Source organism: Tympanuchus pallidicinctus, unplaced genomic scaffold (genome assembly GCF_026119805.1).
Source record: "Tympanuchus pallidicinctus isolate F22 unplaced genomic scaffold, pur_lepc_1.0 scaffold1, whole genome shotgun sequence".
NCBI lineage: Eukaryota > Metazoa > Chordata > Aves > Galliformes > Phasianidae > Tympanuchus > Tympanuchus pallidicinctus.
In genome coordinates, this window is record NW_026294618.1 from 85,191,870 (window position 1) to 85,212,287 (window position 20,418).

The 20,418-nt window shown below is 37.3% G+C and overlaps 1 long non-coding RNA gene across 1 annotated transcript in view; it reads right to left on the reverse strand.

Annotated features, from left to right (window-relative positions):
* Nucleotides 1–3,447: 3,447 nt before the first annotated feature.
* Nucleotides 3,448–20,418, reverse strand: part of LOC128089320 (uncharacterized) — a 399,980-nt gene continuing 383,009 nt past the window's right edge. Inside the window, exons 10-13 of the long non-coding RNA XR_008210481.1 lie at nucleotides 19,673–19,730; nucleotides 5,234–5,285; nucleotides 3,953–3,998; nucleotides 3,448–3,599 (exon numbers count right to left, since the gene is read on the reverse strand). This is a non-coding gene — a long non-coding RNA (uncharacterized LOC128089320). The remainder of the gene's footprint in view (nucleotides 3,600–3,952; nucleotides 3,999–5,233; nucleotides 5,286–19,672; nucleotides 19,731–20,418) is intronic.

A 20,418-nucleotide genomic window follows, 5' to 3' on the forward strand; every position in this document is an offset into this window, starting at 1 on the left:
ATTCCTGGCTCTAGAAATAATTTAAGCAAGCTTATGATTCTTCCTGCAAGCTGGTGTTGGACTGGAAGACAGATATGAAGAAGGAAGAAATTCAAATTGAATTGAATAGATATTCTAATTATTTTTGAATACGAATGAGGTCAATACTGATTTTCAGTTTAAGTATTAATCTTCTCAGCAGTGTGTGCAAGGGTATTACATATCTCATCTGTGTTCAGAATAAGATATATTTGTCTGCCAGTTCTTCTATTACTTTAGCCTCTGTAATAACAAGTAATGCCCTCTCAAATTACACTTTCTGCTACTAGAAAATTATGACATAGATGCTGTCACTGAAACCTGGGGGGGGTTATTTCCACAAGTAGAGTGAGACTATCAGCATATACAAGCTGCTCAAGCTGCATGGTATTCTAAGCGATCTGACTGAGCTCCACATGTCCCTGTTCACTGTAGTTGGACATGACATTTAAGGGTCTCTTCCAACTCAATTCTGTGATTCTATGACATGTTCTTAAGAAATGCATGTGTGTACATGTGGCTTAAGTGGCTTATTTTTTTTTTTTTTTCCCCTAGATCAGGCTTAATGCTGCATCTGAATTAAAGCAATCTTCATTTTTATGAAGCTTTTGAATTCTTTGAAAGTAGATGGATTTATAAATCCAGAGCTGGAACAAAATTGTGAACCTTAAAAGAGAGACTATACTTCCAAAACATGAGGGTAAGTATGACCTTACTGTAAAACTATGTGCTCTAGCCTCTGGGTAAAAGTGGTGCATGAGAGGTTTATTTATGTTTATTGGTGTAAATAAACAGTAAGCATTTGGACACTCTTCTAATATTTCAAATGGAGTCTGCCAGCAGTCTTTTATTTCTGTTATGGCTTCAGGACATTAAGACCACGGAAACACAGCTAAATTAAATGTTGCAAATGCAGAAGTATTTGCGGCACTCTTTGCTTTCTGAGGGCCTCGATTCAATTGAACGTGTGCTTTATTTAAAGGTAGGGATAGCAGCAGTCTGGCATGCTGCCCTCAGACTATACTGTTTTCCTAAGTAGAGGTGGCAGAACCAGGTCCTTAGTTTTAATTGATCTGATGTTTAAACAAGGGTAACCCTGTATTGATCAAAACTAGTTTGAAAATTCTACTGAATGCATTTATACAAATACAGTGGGATTTTTTTAAGCTGTAGGAGCAAAACTATTTTCCTCATGATACACAGTAGATTTTACGGGGTAAAATATGCCTGAAAGAATGTGGGCCATAAGGACAATCAATTATGAGAAAGTCATCCTTTCCACATGTAACTTTTCCAAATCTCAAGCCTTTCTTACTGTATTACTTGGAAAATGTCAAAACAATAACAGCAAAATTCCCCAGGTAACACCTGAAGTCACAATAGTCAATTGTTGTTTTCACACTTTCTGTGATCAATTGGTTTCTACACACAGGGACAAAATTAACATATATAGATATAATCCCTGCACTTAGCCCAGAAGCAACTTGTATGATTGAAAGAGGCTGTACTGGAGTGGCAAACTCTGTATATTATACCCTTCATAGCATTCTGCTGTAGTTCAGTCTCAGGCAGAGAGCCATATAAATTCCACTTTAATACGCTCTGAAGCTAAATGTGATAACATACAAGCACTTGGATGCTCCAGTAATCACTATTTTGTACAATATTCCAGTAATTCATCAAGGAATTATGAGTTCTGTGCTTTCTTCAAGCTGAGAATGCTTGAACCTATATCTCTCATATGTTATGGAAGTGCTTAGGCCATGAGGTATTTTGGTTAACTTGTTCTCCACCCTTTCTCTTGAAGTACAGCCAGAAATGCTGCATCGTGGGCCAGAAGGAGTACAGCCAAGAAGAAACCTGAGTCTAACTTAAGGTTCAGGCATTTCATTAGAAAAGGAAGAAAAAAAGCCAGCGATGCCAGCTTTCGATGAGCTTCCCTCATACGTGTGCACACTATATAACTGTTAGAACAGTCCTGAGAGCAGGATAAGGGCCATGAAGTCCATTATTAGCAACTCAGCTGAGAAGATAGCTAATATGTACTGTAGTTTTGTGCTTGTAATAGCTCTGTGAAATACAGTTTCAATAAACCTGATGTTATTTCTCATGTCTATAGGTAACGTTGTAGCATTTGTTTTTTCTGTTTTCTTTTAGTTACCAAGTGGTTCCTGTTACCAAGTGCTTGGTCGCCAATCAAATCATCACCTTCTAGTTATTGCACATTTGGAAGACAGTTTACTTAGGCTATTTATTAAGGAAATACAGCACCCCACTTAGTACCTGATATGCTACATATAGTTCCCTATCTGGGAACTATACATAATACTTAAATTCCATAAAATCACTGTTTATATAAAGGTTTCCCTTTCATTCAATTAGGCAGTTATTAACATCGTGCCTTAAGAACACCGCTTTACAGTGCTGCAGGCCTCATTCACTTGCCTTCCACAGAGAAGCAAAAGCCTTATTTGATGTACAAGAATGGACATTTACACAGTCTGCATTTAAATGTTTATGTACATATACATACAACCATAGAATTGCTCAGGTTGGGAAAAGACCTTAAAAATCAAGTCCAACTGCAACATAATCATACTACTCTAACAGCCCTGTGCTACCTCGTACCCCTAAGCACCATATCCAAACAGTTTTTAAATGTACATTTTAAATTTTCATAGGAAATTCTTCTATTCATAACCAACCAACGTTCCCACTTAATAGTGAAGAATTAGACTCTGGGAATATTGGTCTATAGCGAAGAAGTTTAATCCTGTCTGAAGTACAAAACATCCTATTGAATCTCCTTCAGCTTTGCTGCATATGCAATTAGTAATTTGAGATTCAGAAAACAGAAACAAAGAAGAGGAAGCTCAACAAATAGAATTTTGCTTGAGAAACAGAAAAATAAAATCTCCCTAAGGTATTACATGAAAGACAGTGGAAAATCTTGACCTTTCTGCGGTCAGGATTATTTTTAGACCATACTGTATATGATATGATCTCTTAGTGGGGCATCTTGTCAAGGGTCAGCTGCTCACAAAGATGGTTAACATTTACTGGCATGAACAAAATGGGCACTGCAAAACCTCAGTCAACTGGAAACCCTTGTCAGTTGGATGCCTAATTAGATTACTTCAGCTTAATTATATATTGCATTTAATAACAATTTAACAGAGGCTAATATACTTCACATGTCTTGGTCTCAAAGTGATACTTTGCCCAAGATAGTCTATATGTCTTACTCAGTTTCCACAAAATATATTACTTTTACTGTATTACACCCAATCTCATTTGTGAAATATGATGTCAACTATTTATTTCAATTTTTGAACAAAAAAATGAATGGTTGCTATAGCAATTGTTACATCACAACATGTTTAATATAGCATATTACACCATAACAGTTCAAAACAACGATGGCTGATGTTTTAGGTATTTTTTTTTTTTTTACCTGTGCAGTAAAAGCAGGGGAAAACATCCTTAAGAAACCTTGAGAACTACAGCCTTCCTGCTGAGCCAGGGTTTGATGTTGAGTTCAAGAACAGCAGACAGATCTTCTGGACTATTTTCAAACCAAGCTGAGGAAAACAAAAATAAGAACACAAAAAGAAAGAACCAAAGGCATTTAAGTTGTATAATTGATTTTTATAAGAATTTGCTCATTTCAACTGTGTTAAAATAGAGTTCTGCTCAGTTCATGTATGATCTCTTCCCCGAGCATTGTTACTTTACTCTGGAGTGGCCTAAAGAAAATAAAGTGCATAATAGCCTACTAATTTGCTCTGTGTTTTATACTTGTACATATGTAATTATTCATGATAGAAGCTCTATGACCTGTGTTGGGTAAAGCAGTGCTTGACAGAGGTCTCTGCCAGGCATTTTTAGGGATTTGGGCACAAACAGAAGCAATGGAGAGAGATGGATCTCTAACCTGTACTTCTGAGACGTTCCTCAGACCATCAGGGAACAGTGGGCAACTGCAAGAAAGAACAGGCCTTTGCAGTAATCACACAAGATAGTAGTAAGGTCTTATACTGAGAAAAGTATGTGTAAATTTTTATACGTTATATCCAATTAACTAATATTATGGAGAAATATTTTTCCATTTTCCATTATTTCCATTTAATATTAAATAACAACTTACTCTGTGAAGGCATGCACAGTAATTAAATGTAACAATGAGAGAAAAGGAATCCATCTAATTTTCATGGAACTCTTCAATTTCTCCCCTTTCTATTCATTTTTATTCCTTGGAATAATCCTCATAACATGGGTGTGAGTCTGATCAACATATTTGAATAACAGGAAATAACAGAGAAAAAGACTGAAAGTGACTGCATGACTAAAAGGTCATTCCTATCCTTGCCCAGATATCTTGCTTTCAGCCCATCCTAATTCAATTAGGAGAGGTAGTTGGAACATTTCAGATAACTGCAATTGTTTCAGCAGACAGGGAGAAAGAGAATAGAACTAGGTGAGACTTATCTACAGTAACTCAGTTTTATGTTTTAAAATAACTATGTTACCTATACCACAACATAGTGATGATAGCTATGTTGGAAATGGCATTTATAAAGCACCTTTAACCACTTCACCTGAACTTAGATCACTAATACATCTGGCCCAAGACAATTTCCAACACTCTCAATCTGTCAACAGTTCCAAGCAGCTGCCATCTCAAAAATGAAGCCAGACTTTCAGACAAATGTCTTTCCCTCAAGATGTGGAATTGTTATTTTCTTTGCTCCTCTCATAAATTCCACTGTTGTGATGCGGGATCAGTAACTGGTCCTTGACAAGGTGACTGAAGAAGTGGCAGATCCAGTAGCTGATAAACCATTTTAAATGGAGATAAAAGATTAGTCACACTCATGATCTGGGACTCCCAATTCTGAAGAAATATGGGAATAACTTCAGCCCAAAATAAGCAGTGAAACATGATTATACTCAAAACTGCAAAAAGGGTACCTAAATCCTACTTTTATTTTTCAAAGATTTTAAGAAATTTTTGCTTACATGCTTATGAAAAAAAAACCCAAATTCCATTTTCATTGTAATACTACAGTCACTGGAATTAATATTTATATGTGAGAAGAAGTGATGACAGGAATCTGTTTGAGTGAGAAAAAGGACAGGAAACTCCACTGGTCCCCATCTACTTCAAGTTTCCATTCAGAAAATTTTCATTTTTACCAGAACCAGAATTATATACCTGGGTTAGAAGAGCATCCACAAGTATGGACTGTTGAGCAAACATGCACCTCCTACAGAACACAAAAGAATTTTCTCTTCATGAAGCTCAAAGTCCTGAAGGACTATGGCTACATTACAGCTCCCTTCTGATGCTTTCAAACCATTTCTAGGTGTAGAACTAGCAATTTCAAGTATTCCTGAAACAATACAACTATGGCACAACATGGAGATGCCCTGTTAACACAGTGGCCAGAACAGTGTCTGCCTTGTGCTTTTAAATCTGCCCATAGTACTCTGGTACAGAGGATAGATGTATTACATTTAGTAGAAGAGGTTAAACTTGTGCAGGGGCTCAACAGCAAAATTTTAAGGTTTTTCATTAGGTACAGATCTATTTTCTTCCAGTTGGCTGACATTTTCAACTTGAGGTAAACTGATTTTGCAGTTGCAGAAAAGCAAAACAGTAATACCAATAAAACTGTTTAAAGTATGCTAACAACACATTAAGTCATTTCCCCGTACTCCTCAGAAACACTGCAATAGCAGCTAAGTGTGGTTGGAAGTATGGTTTTATTTGTATTGATTTTTCTGTTACCTGGGTCTTCAAGACACAAGCAATGTGATTAATGCCAATGAACACCAGCAGCCTTTACATGTAGCACCAGAAATAAAGACCAAAAAAAAAAAAAAAAAAAAGCAGCTATTCCATACAAAACCATGAACTTTATCATATCAAATGTATTTAAATTTTGGATTTTACTTCTGTGCCTCACATGGCACGTGGAGCTGTTGTTAGAGCAAATTTGACCTAGTTCTCCTTTAATTCAGATGGAGTTGAAAGTACTGAATACTAAAGAGCCATCCAAAACAGGCCTAAGCACATAGCTTTTCAAAACAAAAAAAAATTCTTTGGAAGAAGGAAATAATATATAGAATCAGACATTCACTGCATAAATCAATAACACTTTATGTGATAGATAAAACAATCTCTAAGAAAATACTCTTTCTGGGGTTTTTAAACCATCCCACAGAATTTAATAGATAGCTCAGCTGCTGCATAAGATGCAGGAGCTTGAAAAAAAACAACTATGCAAAACATATAAGGTATTTCCAGTCACCAAATGTTCTATATTAGCTTGTATGAGGCCTTATTAAGTGGCAGTATGACAGTTTAATTAATTTTGTGTTCTATCAGGTTTTTTCATCCCTGGGATAGGCTGTTCGGTAAGATTTTTTTTTTTTTTTTTTTTTTTTTTTTTTTTTTTTTTTTTTTTTCCTTTGTGAACTTTCTATTTCAGCAAACAAAATACTTCAAAACTTTCCTGGAAACAATCACTGCTGTTAAAGAGGAATCAGTGATATCAGTTATTCCAGATCAAGTGCTTTTTTCACTTCTATTTTTTAAAATAGATCTGTTTAGAGAACACACTCCACACAATCTGGATGTTATGAAATTATGCAGTTTATCTTTTGTTGGGTTTATCTAACTAGCTGTGGATTAAAAAAAAACCTTTTCTTTCATTAAAACACATGAGCACTAGCAAAAGGTGGCTCTCCTTGAATAAATCCCATTTCATAATATTAAAGAGTTCGTTATCTGTCAGTTAAGTGAAACTGCTTCAGTCTCGAGATGTGCCAGCATCAGAAAGCTTTGGTGACTGTATAGATACTGCCAAAGACCAACAAGCATTAATTCACGCAGAAGAATGGAACCAGAGCAGGTGAAAATTTGTCACTGCTATGACATAATAACTCCTTAAAATAAACCAAAGATTTTTCAGTGTTAAATTTGGCCCTGTATTAGCTGCAGTAGAAATTATAGCCCAATTACTGCTTGTTGAAGTATCCTAAAACTCAATTTTCACACCAGTATTTCAGAACTTCAAAAATACAGAAACTAATGTTGTTATTCACATGGTGTAGAAAAGTTGGCAAGAGTTGTTTCTTCCAGAGCAGAGCTAGCTATTCAGAATTTTGAAGGAGTTTTGTAATCAATAGCATCTAACGTGTGACCAGCTTTTGAGAATTCAGCACTTGGAAATAGACCTAAGAAGTAATTCTAGTTTTAATTACAGACCTGTGACTAGAGGGGATCTTGAGTGTAAAGCTATAATGTGGTGGAAAATACAGCAGTAATAGCAGGGTAGCAATGTCTTTGGCTGCAGCAAATAAGAACAAGCAAGGAGGAATGGAGAGAGAAGAGGAGGAGGAGAGGGGGGAAGAAAAAAAAAAAAAAAAAAAAAAAAACTTGACTTACCTTCAGAAGACTCCAGATACACAGGTACCTTCAGTAAGATACTCACACCTCCACTACCAACCCTTAAATGAGATCTGGGAAGGGGTGGATCCTGGCTCCACCCCTTTCAGTCACTCAGGTGCATTGCTTGCACCTGAGTTCCCCTCGGTTGGCCCTGCTTTGCCACCAGGTGCTCAATCACTGCTTCAAGCTGTGACTCAGCATTTCTGTTACACTGAAAAACTGGCCACTGGAACATCTTTTGTGTGATTACCATATGTTCCCCAAAAAAGGGAGTGATGTGAAAAGAGGTATGATGAAGGTAGTCCAAATGGTTTGAGAGAAGAATAAGAATCAAAATAGCTTTAGCTTAAAAGCTTCCTAGGTAGTGGAAATAAAGACTGCAGAAAACTATACTCAGTCACAGTTTTTACACCTCACTAAAAATATGTGTAGTCACAGTGGATTCATTATGAATACTCTGTAATACCACAAAAACAAACATTGCTAAATCACCTACCTTTAGCCTATGGATAGAGCAAATGTATTGATAGGCATTTACTGGGAAATAATTTTACAGGGAGAGGAAATGTGAGGTTTTCCATAGGGTCTATCTTTTTTAGAAATTTCTTCTGTAAAAAGCTCTGTTTCAAGCAAAGGCAGAGGATGTTCTGTAACTATTTATCCCTACTCTGCGGCTGAGGGAATGACATGACATGCATGCCACATAGGAAAAAAGTGGCCAGGCAGCCAGCAGGAGTCCTCATGTGAGAAAAGCCTTCCAAGGGAAAAGGGGGCTCACTGAGCTTTCCTATTCACTCTTAAGCTTCTGGAGGTGAGACTGCACCTTGGGACAGTAAAGACAGTTGGATTTCTGTTCCCGCTGCATGATGAACAAGTTAAGATGGTGTGAGCAGCTCACAAGGGAAGAAACCCACATCTGCAGGGTCGACAGTGGCCTTATATGGAAGATTTTTGGCACAGGGCCCCTTTTACTACAGGCACGGATGGGATTATGATGAGGACACACTAATGTTTGCTAACCACAACAGAGCTGCCCTGTTTGACGCCACACATACTGAAGAGACTGTAAAAATTCCTTGGGGGCTTTACGGAAAATAGATCTCAGTTTTAATTCTGCTCTGTGATTAGTTACTGCTTTTATTTATTTATTTATTTATTGCACCCATGGATTTATCTGTTTTGTGCAGTATATATACCAGTTTACTTTCTGTTAGCACAGCAATACCTCAATGCCATGTGACAACACAGGGCTTTATGTACTAATGGTGCCTACAGAAAGCCTATTGAGAACTTACCATGGCTCACATTATCAGATTCTTTCCTTCCTAGCATTAGACCCACCGAAACATCTGTAAGCCTGCCCCGCTAAATAAAATTGCCTGACTTGTAGAAAAGAATGAAAGCAGCTCTTGTAGAGTCTGTGTTTATAGCATGTCATGTGGTAGAGCTTGGTCAGAATATTTTTGAAGTTAAATAGTGTTTAGAGAAGTTCCAAAACAAAAATCAATCCAAGAAAAAATTCCAAATAAAAGATTTCTGGTTTGTAAAACGTTGTCAGTCCTGCTTCCTTTGAGTAAGGTCACCCTTCTAAAAACGGTTTCGTCTGTGTTGCTTTAACATAGAGGCTTGATTTAAGTTTCTTTTTCAGCTGAAATAATTCCACTCACATTGTGATGCTGTATTATTTCAGAACACTAAATCCTGCTTGGGAAGGATGTATGTTTGCCTTCAACTTGTGGATGCGCAAGAACATACACCCCCATCCATGTAGGAAAACTTCTGTACGTATATACATCTCCATCCAAGGAGACTACCTGAGTATCAACAAGTGTGCCACACGTCAGCAGAGGCTGTACAAGGCCAAACATTTTCAGAGAGGCTACTTTGAGAAGATTCTGCTCCTCAGCTCCACCATTAAGCTGAACTACATAACCGTATAGCAAGTTTTAGGAATCTGACTGGGAAGTGGATATTTCCCGATGGCAGATGTATTGCTCTCTTTCAATCGTTCTCCCATAAATTAATTCCCTTTTTGTTAGGTTGCATGTTACGTTAAGCAGTTCTTTAAGCTAGCTTCCCAAGCAGGCTTCTAACTAACCACTAACTATAGGTCACAGCAGTTGTGTCCCAGTTCCCCAGCCAGACCACAGCTTGTGGACTCCTCTCCTCTAAGAGGGCTCTTGGGTGTTTCCAGTGGTTTGAAAAAGAGTTCCTTGTCATGAATGTGACTGGTTCTACTTCACCTGAGCCTCGTGACAGTGTTTTTAATGGTCAAGACCTCAATTTTACTTAAGATACTAAAAAAAATTTATATCTTCTGTGATTGCAGGAAAAAATTGAAAAAGTGGAGCCCCTCCAAACTGCAGAATCCAGGAGTCAGATAAAATACTTTCCACCACCTTATTTTTAAGGTACTTTTAGTTTACACAAAAGCTCTCCTTCTTTAGTACCATTTAGCACCTCACACCATGTGTGTGGGTTTTTTTGTTTTGTTTTGTTTTTGTTTTTTTCCAAGAGAAAATGGAGGTAAGGGAATTAAATCAAACTTTCTTACTTTTTTTTTTTTTTCTTTGAGGCTGACAATGGGCATTTGCCAGCCTTTTGACTGTAACTAAAATCAGGGTTAGCTGATTTCATTAGAAGAGAAATAAAGAACAACTAGTCTCAAAATGGCAGCAGCTACCAAACCCCTCCCAGAAGAAAGTCAGGTCACCATGCCATGATGTATCTGAACCCAAGACAATGGGAAGATGACTTCTTTCTCATAACACTCAGGACAGTGCTAAGAGAAAGGCTGGGGTGAGACTCTCAGAGGAGGCACAGCCTGCTTGACTGTGTGGGCAGTGTTTGGTGGATTTGAGGAATTTGCAGTGCATGTATCATATAAATAGTTTTCCTCTAAGTATTTCAAAAGGAGTGCAAGAAGCTTTGCTTTTCTCTCTTATAAGCCCTACATTCTGAAGGTAACAGTCTGATGCTGGACATTACTGGATGTGCATTTCTTGTTTATCTGTTAGCTACTTGCTTGCATAATTTCAGATGATATGACAACTGTTTTTTTCCTGCTTTCTTTTCTCTCTTTCTTGCATCAGTGGAAATAAAATATCAGAAGTATGGGAATACTGGAGAGAGTGGAAAGAGTGAAAACAGCAGTTTTCTTGGAATAAATTTTTATGCTACAGGGGTTAGAAGCAAACGAAGCTAAACAATGATAAAAAAGAGTGCCTTTATATGTACATTTTTTCTTATTCCATTCTTAGCTATCAAAGATCCAAAGTTACTAATTTTACTGCAGAAGCAATTACTTTTCCAGTCTCTGGGCAGATGGATGAAGGATTAGGGTTCTATTGCATGATTGGTTTCTTTTTATTATTATTATTATTATTTCTAGTTTTAGTGCTGTCAGTATATTCAGTGCCTTTTTAAGTTTGGATTCTGCTGCCCAAGGAAGATTGCAACAGACTTATTTCTATTTTGTACACCCAGGGAAGTACTGCTTTTTACTAGCAGGAAAAGATGTGAAACTCTGAGAAAGGAACTCACTGGTCTGTATTTAACCATACCATTTTGAAAAATTTAAACAAGGAATCATTCACATAGTTTACTAAGGGAAAAAACTGCAAATGAAATAAGGGTTCAAATAAAACAAATCATCCTCAGAGATGCCAATGGGAATTGTTTCTTTGAGCTCACCCAAGAAAAATTACTTTCAAGTTATTTGAAATACCAGATTCCTGCCTTGCAAGTTAGAGATACCTCTTTAGCAAAAAGTCTCTTTTCTTTATCCTCTCCTTCTGCTTTTCCTTTTTTTTTTTTTTTTTTGGGGGGGGGAGGGATGGAGAAGGGAAACAATGTTTCAATTAAATTACAGATTTACTTTCTAAATAAAAGAATTTCTTACAAGTGTAGCTAAGAAGTTTCTTTTATGTAGGAAAGTTTAAGTTTATTTTATGTAGGAAAATGAAATGGAGTTAATGAGCTTACAACTCATATTCAGTAAACAAGATTTTTTTTTTTTTCTTTTACAAAGACACAGCTTTAAAAAATGGTAGCTTTAAGAATTATTCCTGATAATCAATTGCAAATCCTAATGAAAACTCTGCTAGTGCAGGTATTTATGAAGATGGCATACAGGCTCTTGTTCATTGCTGGCAAAAATGCACAGCAAAATGGTGGTGAGTGTGCTAAAGAATAGTATTCTGTAGCTGAGAATTTGCTCTATCAAATAGCATTACTGTTATGTCCCTTTTTTTGTTCTCTCATTCTCTTATGTTTTTGGGGTCTTTTTTAGAAACAATTTTTCACTTGAAAATCTCTTCATTTTTAATTCTGTCAGTTACAAAAGCATGACTTGGAGATTTAACCTTTTTGGATTACAGGAACTTTTTATCTAACTGTTAGACATGAAATGAAATTTTCCAGACTATTTGGTTCCTACAATTGTTAGAGCATCCCAAAATAGCTTTTCTGCTTCAATTTTTTATAAAGTAGTCAGCAAATTTGTTCTCCCTTTTCCAGCATTCCTTTTCATCTGGAAAGTCTGCCTTTGACTTGATGATATTTAGTAGTGTTAATAATTTAAACTTTCTGGATCTCTTTCAGCAACTCTGGATTTTGGGAAAACATTTACACTATTAGACATAAAGTCCAGTTGACTCACCTCCTCCAACTTTAGAATCTGCACAGAAACAAACATTATACAGAAGCATTACATTTTATTTACTGTATTTTCTAATACCATGAAGGCAGCAATAGGTATGGCTCTAAACAGCAGAGGAACAACCAAATTCAGTGTTAACAACTTTTTCCTTTTGAAAACTAAGGCCGTAAGCAACAGTAAAGAATTTACATTATACTTCCTACAGATAACATTCTTATTTCACAAGCTGTTTGTGCCTGGCAAGATGCCCCACTCACCAGGCCATGAAATTCACAGACACTCATTTCTGCTACCACTGAGTAACTTGAATGTTGTATTTTGGCTGAGAAGAGTGACTTTCCAGCTGGACAACAGTCTGTAGCACTTAACATTTACAGGAATATGCTATATAACAATGTTAAAAGAAGAAGAAGCTACTGAAACTTTGGCTCAGTACCCACAACATACAGTAACTTGCTTCATTTGCCATAACACTGTAGAAGAACAAGAACACACGAGGTAACCTGCCTGATAGTTCTGAGCTCTGAGTAGGAAACTACCCAGGATGGAAATGGCTAATACAAAGGTATTACACCCTTGCCTTCTCACACAGCAGTGTTTGGTTATCAGTCACAGCAGAGATACCACCTGGCATCCTAAACTGATACTCAGTGATCTTCACCAGTTCATTATTCAAATACTGCCCAGCCTCTTTAGAAACCCCTGTGCAGACACATTTTCATCTTTGGCATGAAATGCAGGTCTTTTATTTGATGTAACCCTCAACACAATCTGCTGTAGCCTGCAGTACTGCTTATTCTCTTTCCCCTATCCTGTGATTTGTGACATGTCTTGGTCACTTTCCTGTTTTGTCACAGGTTTCCTTTGTGCCAAGTTAATTATTCTGTATAAATAAGTTACTGATTTTATGTTCTTTGCATGTGCAAAGCAGCCAGTTCTCAGCCCTTTTGTCTCTATTTTCTATATTCGTGGGGCTGCTGTTGCTTTCCAGTTCGAGGAGGGCACCTCACTCTCAGAAATTCTGTTCACCAAAGAACAATGGGGCAACAATTCTTACTGCAATCCCTACCCTCTGCAGCCAGGACATGCCTCAACTATACTGGAAAGAACTCTATGTACATCTCCTTCCACTCCTCCCTTGCACTGGTGTGTTAGAGAATAGCTGGTGGTAAGACTGAACAATGGTTAGCAGTGGTAGACACAATTACTGTGACGTTAGAGGCCATATTAAAATTACATTGTTTTCATCATGTTTCTTTAGCATCCAGTGAAAAAAGTGCTCTGTGTCCTTCTACTCAGGTCTGAATATTTTCATCCATTCTCATTTGTCTGTCATATTTTCTTCAGTCTCTTCCTCAAAATGCATTTTGTGACACTCCCTTCAAACCACAGAAGCAGTCAAGAAGGGCCAGAGAGAAGGAACTTGCCTCACCTCTGAAATCAAGCCCCAGAGAAAAATCAGAGAAATCACAGTACTGAATGAATAGACTGTTATCTCCAAACCCTCAGTGTACCTGCTTGTGCCTTGTTGCTTGTGTACTTTTTTCATCTGTAGCATATGCAACCTAACTCAGGTCATTTGGTGTGGGAGTCTCATGTAACGATGTGATCTCCTGTGATTCTGTACAGACACTGGTCAGCTGAGAGGGACCTATAAAGAAGTCTCTGATCTTTTATGGAAGCCTGGGCATATTTCTTCTGGAAATCAGACTCCTCTAAGAATTAATCTTTTCCAGACCCTGTCACTCTGGCAAGCTCCTGGGCAGGTTATGGAGAAGTTTTTAAAATGCAATTAACACATATAACTTCCAGGATTGTCCTGTAACAATTTCACTAGCAGTTTCCAAAGCAAGGCCTCTGCCTTTTTCTGTAAGATCACTGTGAGAACTCCCTCAGAAATCTCATCTTCAATTTCTTTACTATTTTTTTTTCCAAATGTCTGCAAAACCAGAGAGTCTTGAGGAGAACAAGTCAAAAACTAGGCTACATAATCACAAGAGATGAATTCTGGAAATGACCCTATTCACAAATCTGATACTGATCATCTGCAATAACACACAAAGTATTGAGAAGAAAACCAAGTACTGGCTGAACGTTTAACAACAAAGAGAACAAACTAATTAGTTTGAAAAGAGTAAAAACCAAGAAGAAGAAAAAAAAGGGAAAAAAGAAAAAAAAAAAAAAAAAAAGGAAAGGAAAGCTAAAACAATCTCTATTCAAAATTTTATTCCATAACAAGTCTCAAAGGAGCCTTTGGGACTGTGGTTCCCCTATTTCAGTCTGCCATGTGTTCCATGAAAAATTTAGATCTGAAGACTCATGGAGTCCTTGATTGTTCTTTGCACATTGGCTTTTGTTCTTGCTTCCATGCTTTACCCAACACCTCAGCAGTATGATCATTCCCTTAGGACTTGGAAAACCTGTTGTTTTTTTTTCCTCCTCCCTTTGTCTAACAGAATTCTGGCTTAGAAATCTCTCTCCAAAAAATTTCTGGAGGGTATCTTGGGAAATCTTGGGATTATAGGGGCCTCCAAATACTTCTCTAGAAACTGTTTCATTTTGAGCGGAGTAATTAAATACTTGTTAAGCCATTGGCCTTCAGGTTAGGGAACTTGCTTGGAAGGGGACAGATGAATATTTCAGACTGTTCTGATTAACAGTTCACTATTTTAAGCTAAGCCAAGTAGGGAATAAATCCCTAGCATTCTCCTTCCAAGTAAAGCTTACTTTAAAGTCTCATTCACACACTGCTTTGCTTAGTCTTTCTCCTTTACATGCCACTCCTAGCTAATCCAGAGTTATGAAGACAGTTCTAAAGAAAGCTAGAATTTCAAGGTCAGCATTTCCTGTTGCCTGGCATTGGTGGCTCTCTAGGCACTTTCATCCTTTGCAAAGGAGATTCTAATGTGCCCAACATAACAAGTCTAAGAGTATCTATAAATAAGTCTCTTACGTGGATATCACCTCTAACTGATTAATTTTCTTACGGTTTACCAAATTTCTATTAATGTAAAAATGAAAAAACTCTCTGCCAATTTCAACAAGCTATGGCAAGCATTTTGCTGCTAGCAATATATATATATATATATATGGGTTGGAGGCTGTGAGATATCTTGTGCAGAACCTCATCTTATCTAAAGCACAAAAGTTGAAGTTCAGCTTTTCCTCCTTTCAAGACATGTCAATCACATTAGTTGAGGTAATTCAAACTCAGTATGTAGAAAATTCATTAACATTCTTTGTACATTCTTTCCTGAAGTTTCCCAATTACTGAAGAATTGTCAAAGCTACCATCTTCTAGAAGATTTTTTCCAAGGGCAAAGAATTCTGATGGATTTTTTTCTAGCAATACTACAAATAGGCTTCTCCCTTTTATTTATTTTCTTTTTTTTTCCACAATGTCAGGGAACAAACTGAGAGAACAAGAAAAAGCAATTAAAGATTGTTTTCACACTTCTTTATTCCTACAGATCTGCTAGTTTTGAGATGGAGGATCCATCCTTCGTCCTTATTTTTTGTATATGATGTTGCAGTAGCTACCACTGCTATTATTAACACTTTACTTTTAGTGGTAGATGTTAACGTACGCAAAATCATCCAATGCTGCATTCCCTAACTACACTCCAAACGATACGTTGGCTTCAAGAAATGTGAACAACTCTCTTCCTTTATAAATTGTGATTGTGGATAAGGCAAAGGGACCTGTGTGTTTGCAAACTGTTAAAAGTTTTGCCCACCTGATCCTAAAATGTCCCTGCAGAGCTCTTATGAACTTCTTGGAAAAACAGAAAGGATATGAGATTGACTTACATCTATGATGCCATGAAAAAATAGAGAACTTTGACTGAGAATGAAAGTGATGACTCACAACAGATTCCACCTTGTTGCCTTTGTTACTCTGTTATTTTATTTTTTTTTTTTTAAACACATTTAAATTTGCTAAGAAAGCAAAATAAATAATCTTTAATTGGTGCTCTTACTGTGAAAACCAAGAAGCCCAATTACTTTCTTATGCATCTTCAAAACAGGGAAAAAAAATTCCAAAAAAGCAGGTCTGAGGCCCCTACTCATAGACAAATCCTTCATTTTCTTCTTCATGAATTCTTCATTGATTCCCCCAGCTCCTACTGTCTAATAGTGGGCAATCAGTGCTTTACAGAAATGAGGTCCTGTGAATTGCCAGCAGCAAAAGGCTGATTGCCAGAGAAGGGGGATGATCTTCATTTTACCTAGCAAGCAGGCAACAACTCTTAGCAGGAGTAACTGCTAGCATTTCAAAACCTTATCTGGTTTATTAATAACAGTGTGACTGATATGAGCCACAAATGCTGTGGAGGATTCACAACAAAAGGACATTTGTTCTTTCTAAACAGGAAAGTGTCACTACAGATTCAAAACAAGAAAAACATACCAAAAGAAATATTGCCTTTGTTAGCAAAGTTGTAACAATTCCTCCTTGCCTCTTGTTACACTCAATTGTATTTAGAACCTGACTGAAATGGTAGAGCAAAGAACTTTGAATGCACTGAGCTGAACAGTTTCAAAGCAACGCATCATACACACACACACACACAAAAAAAAAAAACCCTAAACAAAACATATGGATATTTGGCCACATCACTTTGTCTCATATAATGTTAAAGCGAACACTGAATCTTGGAACAAACCCAGTCAGCTGAGGGCAAAGGTTTTCATGGCAATATGCTAGTAACCAATCTGTTCCTTGTTTTAAACATTGGTACATTTCTGTCTGCAAGCTGACCCATTCCTTAAGCTTATAGACACATCACTTAAGGATTTAATAGTCAGAGACACTGAGAAACTGTCCAGATCTCTCTTTGACAGTTCAAGAGACAACTCCAAGAGGCTGAAATACTACTGGGATTTGAAATAGCACATGCAAAGAGTCTCAATTGCTTCAGCTAGTTAAAGTGGTTTGTTTCTACAGTTTCATATGCATTAAAAATAAATGTATAGCAAGTAATATTTTAAAGTAACTTTCTGTTATACTGCTGGCATCATCTCCAAAACAGTCGTATGTCTTAATGACATTCCATTTACTTAACTGCTTTTCTCATTAAAAACACAGCCCTGGTGGTACTGATTGCTCAACATTCAACTAGATCACACAGAGCAGCCTGGTCTGAAGAGGCAGGCAAAAAACCCAGGGCAGATCAACAACCACAGGGAAGGGAAGTTCCCGGCTAAGAGTTTATCAGGTTGAGGAACAATGTGCATTGCCTGATGCACTTAATAGCCAGGAAGTTACTCATCACTGTTAGTGATTCTTGCTGAAAATACTAAAATAATTTCCAGTACTTCATCCAAGTATCTTTCAGCTATCCAACACTATTAAAAAGGCTATGCACAGTTCTACACATAGAGTTTCTGCAAATGAAATTAAACACAGAAGTTGATGAGGTATCTTCCGTTTCATTTTGCTTAGCTGGAGAGTACATTAAAGCAGTGCCTTGAAAAGGATCATTACAACAGTCCAGAACTGCACTACGCAGTTTAAGACCCCAAGTCCTTGTTTTTTCCTCTTTTTGTAAATCAGATACAACTGAGGCTTTATACTCTGAGGAGTATTTATTATTTCCTACCTTGGTAGGTAAAAATAATGCAAAGTTCTCTTATACTCCCAGGATGAAAAAGTTATTTTCATTCAAGCTCTCTCATCACATTACCCTGCAGCTAAAATCTGCTTTTTGGCTTTGCTGTGAAAATCAGTATACCCCCAGATGGTGAAGAGCTGTTCAGGGTGCCCTTCCTCACCTGCACAGTAGAATAGTGAGAATGCGATGGCCCTCCGAAGCTCTCAGAGGGCCTGGTGAAGAGATTCCATCTGCACCAGCCTCTGGAGGAGGGCCCTTAAGGAACACAATGTAGACCCAGCCAAAATCTTCCAGGAATATCTGCCAGGCAGAAATGTTCCTCCAGGACATGCATGCAGGCTCTTATTTGTAAAAAGTTCCAGGTGCTCTTACTTTTCACCTGCTTTCCCTGAGGCTTGGGGGCTGGAGAAGTGATGCTGTTAGCACCCAAGAGCCCTACAATTATGTCAAAATGGCACCCTGACTCTCTGTCTGTGCTGCATTTTGCAAGATGTGTATCCCAAAGATGGGAAATTCTGCGGAGTGTTTAACCATAAAGGACAAACTGTATGTCCCGTCTCCTGTGTTCCTCCTTCAGGAGGCTTGGCTGTGTCGCACAAGACCAGACGTTACATGATGCAAAATCATGTCTTCACGTACTCTCTGAAATCTGTGATGCTCATATTAGAAAATTCAAGGAGCTAACGAGGAAATAGGTACTACTGCTTAATGACTCATTTTTGTACTTCTTTTAGTTCATGGATCACTCCTAGTGCAAAGGAGCAAAATTAAAATATGTCTCAACAGATTCCTGTTTGGTCTCAGTGATCTGCAGATCAGGAAGACATGAATAGCATGCTGCAATTGGATAAGTATAATGGGAACATTTCATCGATGTACCTGGTGATGCCTGAGAATGCCAGCTTTCAGATGAGGCCCTCAGCCCTCTTTATTTCAGCTCTAATGTTGTAGATAAATGATCACATTGCAGTTTTGAAAAGCGCACAAAGACAACCCCAGGTTTGTAACTAGCATTCACTTTCTTAACACGTAATATAATATGCAGGGTTGTTGCTGACTGAAGCTTGGCTGTTAATGTTTTCCTGCATAGCGACTATACTTACAGCACCTAATTCATCTGAAAGCAGTTTTTAGGATTCTGAGAGAGATGTTAAATAAAACTAGATTACATTTTTCCATTCTGTCTCACATACAAATCTCTATAAATATGAACCAATTCTGTGTGTGCAGTTTGAAAATAAGCTTTGCTAGTGAGTACTTTCAGAGGGTTTTTCACATCCTTACTTAGAGGCAGTATCATTTCTCCCTTCAACATGAAGAACATACTGGAAGAGACTGGAAAATCTGCAAAAATTACAGCTGTATCTCAATAGGTAACTCACCTCACAGGTACAGCTCTGCTGCAGCACTTTCCTGAACACATATCTGTAGCGCAAAAGTCATTTTGGCACTAGAACTTTCCACGCTAGCACGTCCTTGTTGGTTATCAACAGAATCAAATGATATTTATTCAAGCAGTAGTTAACAAGCAGGGTTTAATTACCCTAGAGCCTGTAGGCTGTTCCCTGCAAAACGCAATCTCATGTTAGGACTTAATTATTTCTTGAAGAATAAAAAGATCTTGACAAGAAGATAAGTATGAGCTCAGGGAACCAGAGGTCCTGGTCCAAGTCATTTTCTTCTGCTGATTATGGATTTGGTGAAAATCAAATTTAATTTTGGTGAATTAAAATTTCTGACAGAGCCAGACTCTTTGAATGCTAAATCAAATAAAGAGGTGCATGTGCTGAGTTAATAATTTTCTGGAAAAATTAATATAAATTAATGATACCACCAAATGCCTGTGCAAACCTTCAGTAATATACAGAAAGGGATATGAGAGACGAGCATTTTGAGAACAAGATGTATTTTCCATTTACTCACCACTTATCCAAGGGACCACTTTTCTTTGTCCTCTTGTCCAGTCAAACTGTTTTTTCTCCTGAAAAAAAAGTAAATAATGTAAATCACATACATATGTTTAATGGTGTAATGTACAAAATGGTCATTAACTACACATCTACACATCCAACTTGAGCAAAAATTTGGTGGTCAGTTGACTACTTATTTATTTATTTAAGTTGTGCACAATGCTTTATAGAAGTAAAAATGAAAACCAAACCAAACCAAAACTAACAACCATGAAGATAAACATACATGACTGACACAACGTCATAAAAGCATGCCTTTTCAGGTGAGACTATATTAGGATTGGGAGTTTCATTGCTCAATAAATACTTGTTTCTAAAAATTGCAAGAGAGAGAGCTGGCAGAAGATAATGCCAAATGCATATGCAGTCTGCCTCAGACTTTTTGGTAGCCACATCAAGCTTTGGAATTAAACAAAAAAAAAAAAAAGAGAGAGAGAGAGAAACAAGCAACATGTTATTTGATATAATTTCTGATCTGTGTAGAAACGTGCAAAAAAATACCTAAAAAGGTACTTACAAATGTTGCGAACTTTTTAATGTTATGACTCCCTATGCAAGAAATTTTCAAAGTAACAAAATTCTTAAAGAGATCAAAAAAGAACAAAGAGATTCTGTAGAAACAATGGAGCAAATATATCTCAAGGATAACCCCACTGAGATCAGTGGAATTGCACTAGGGATATACTTGGCCCAGTGACT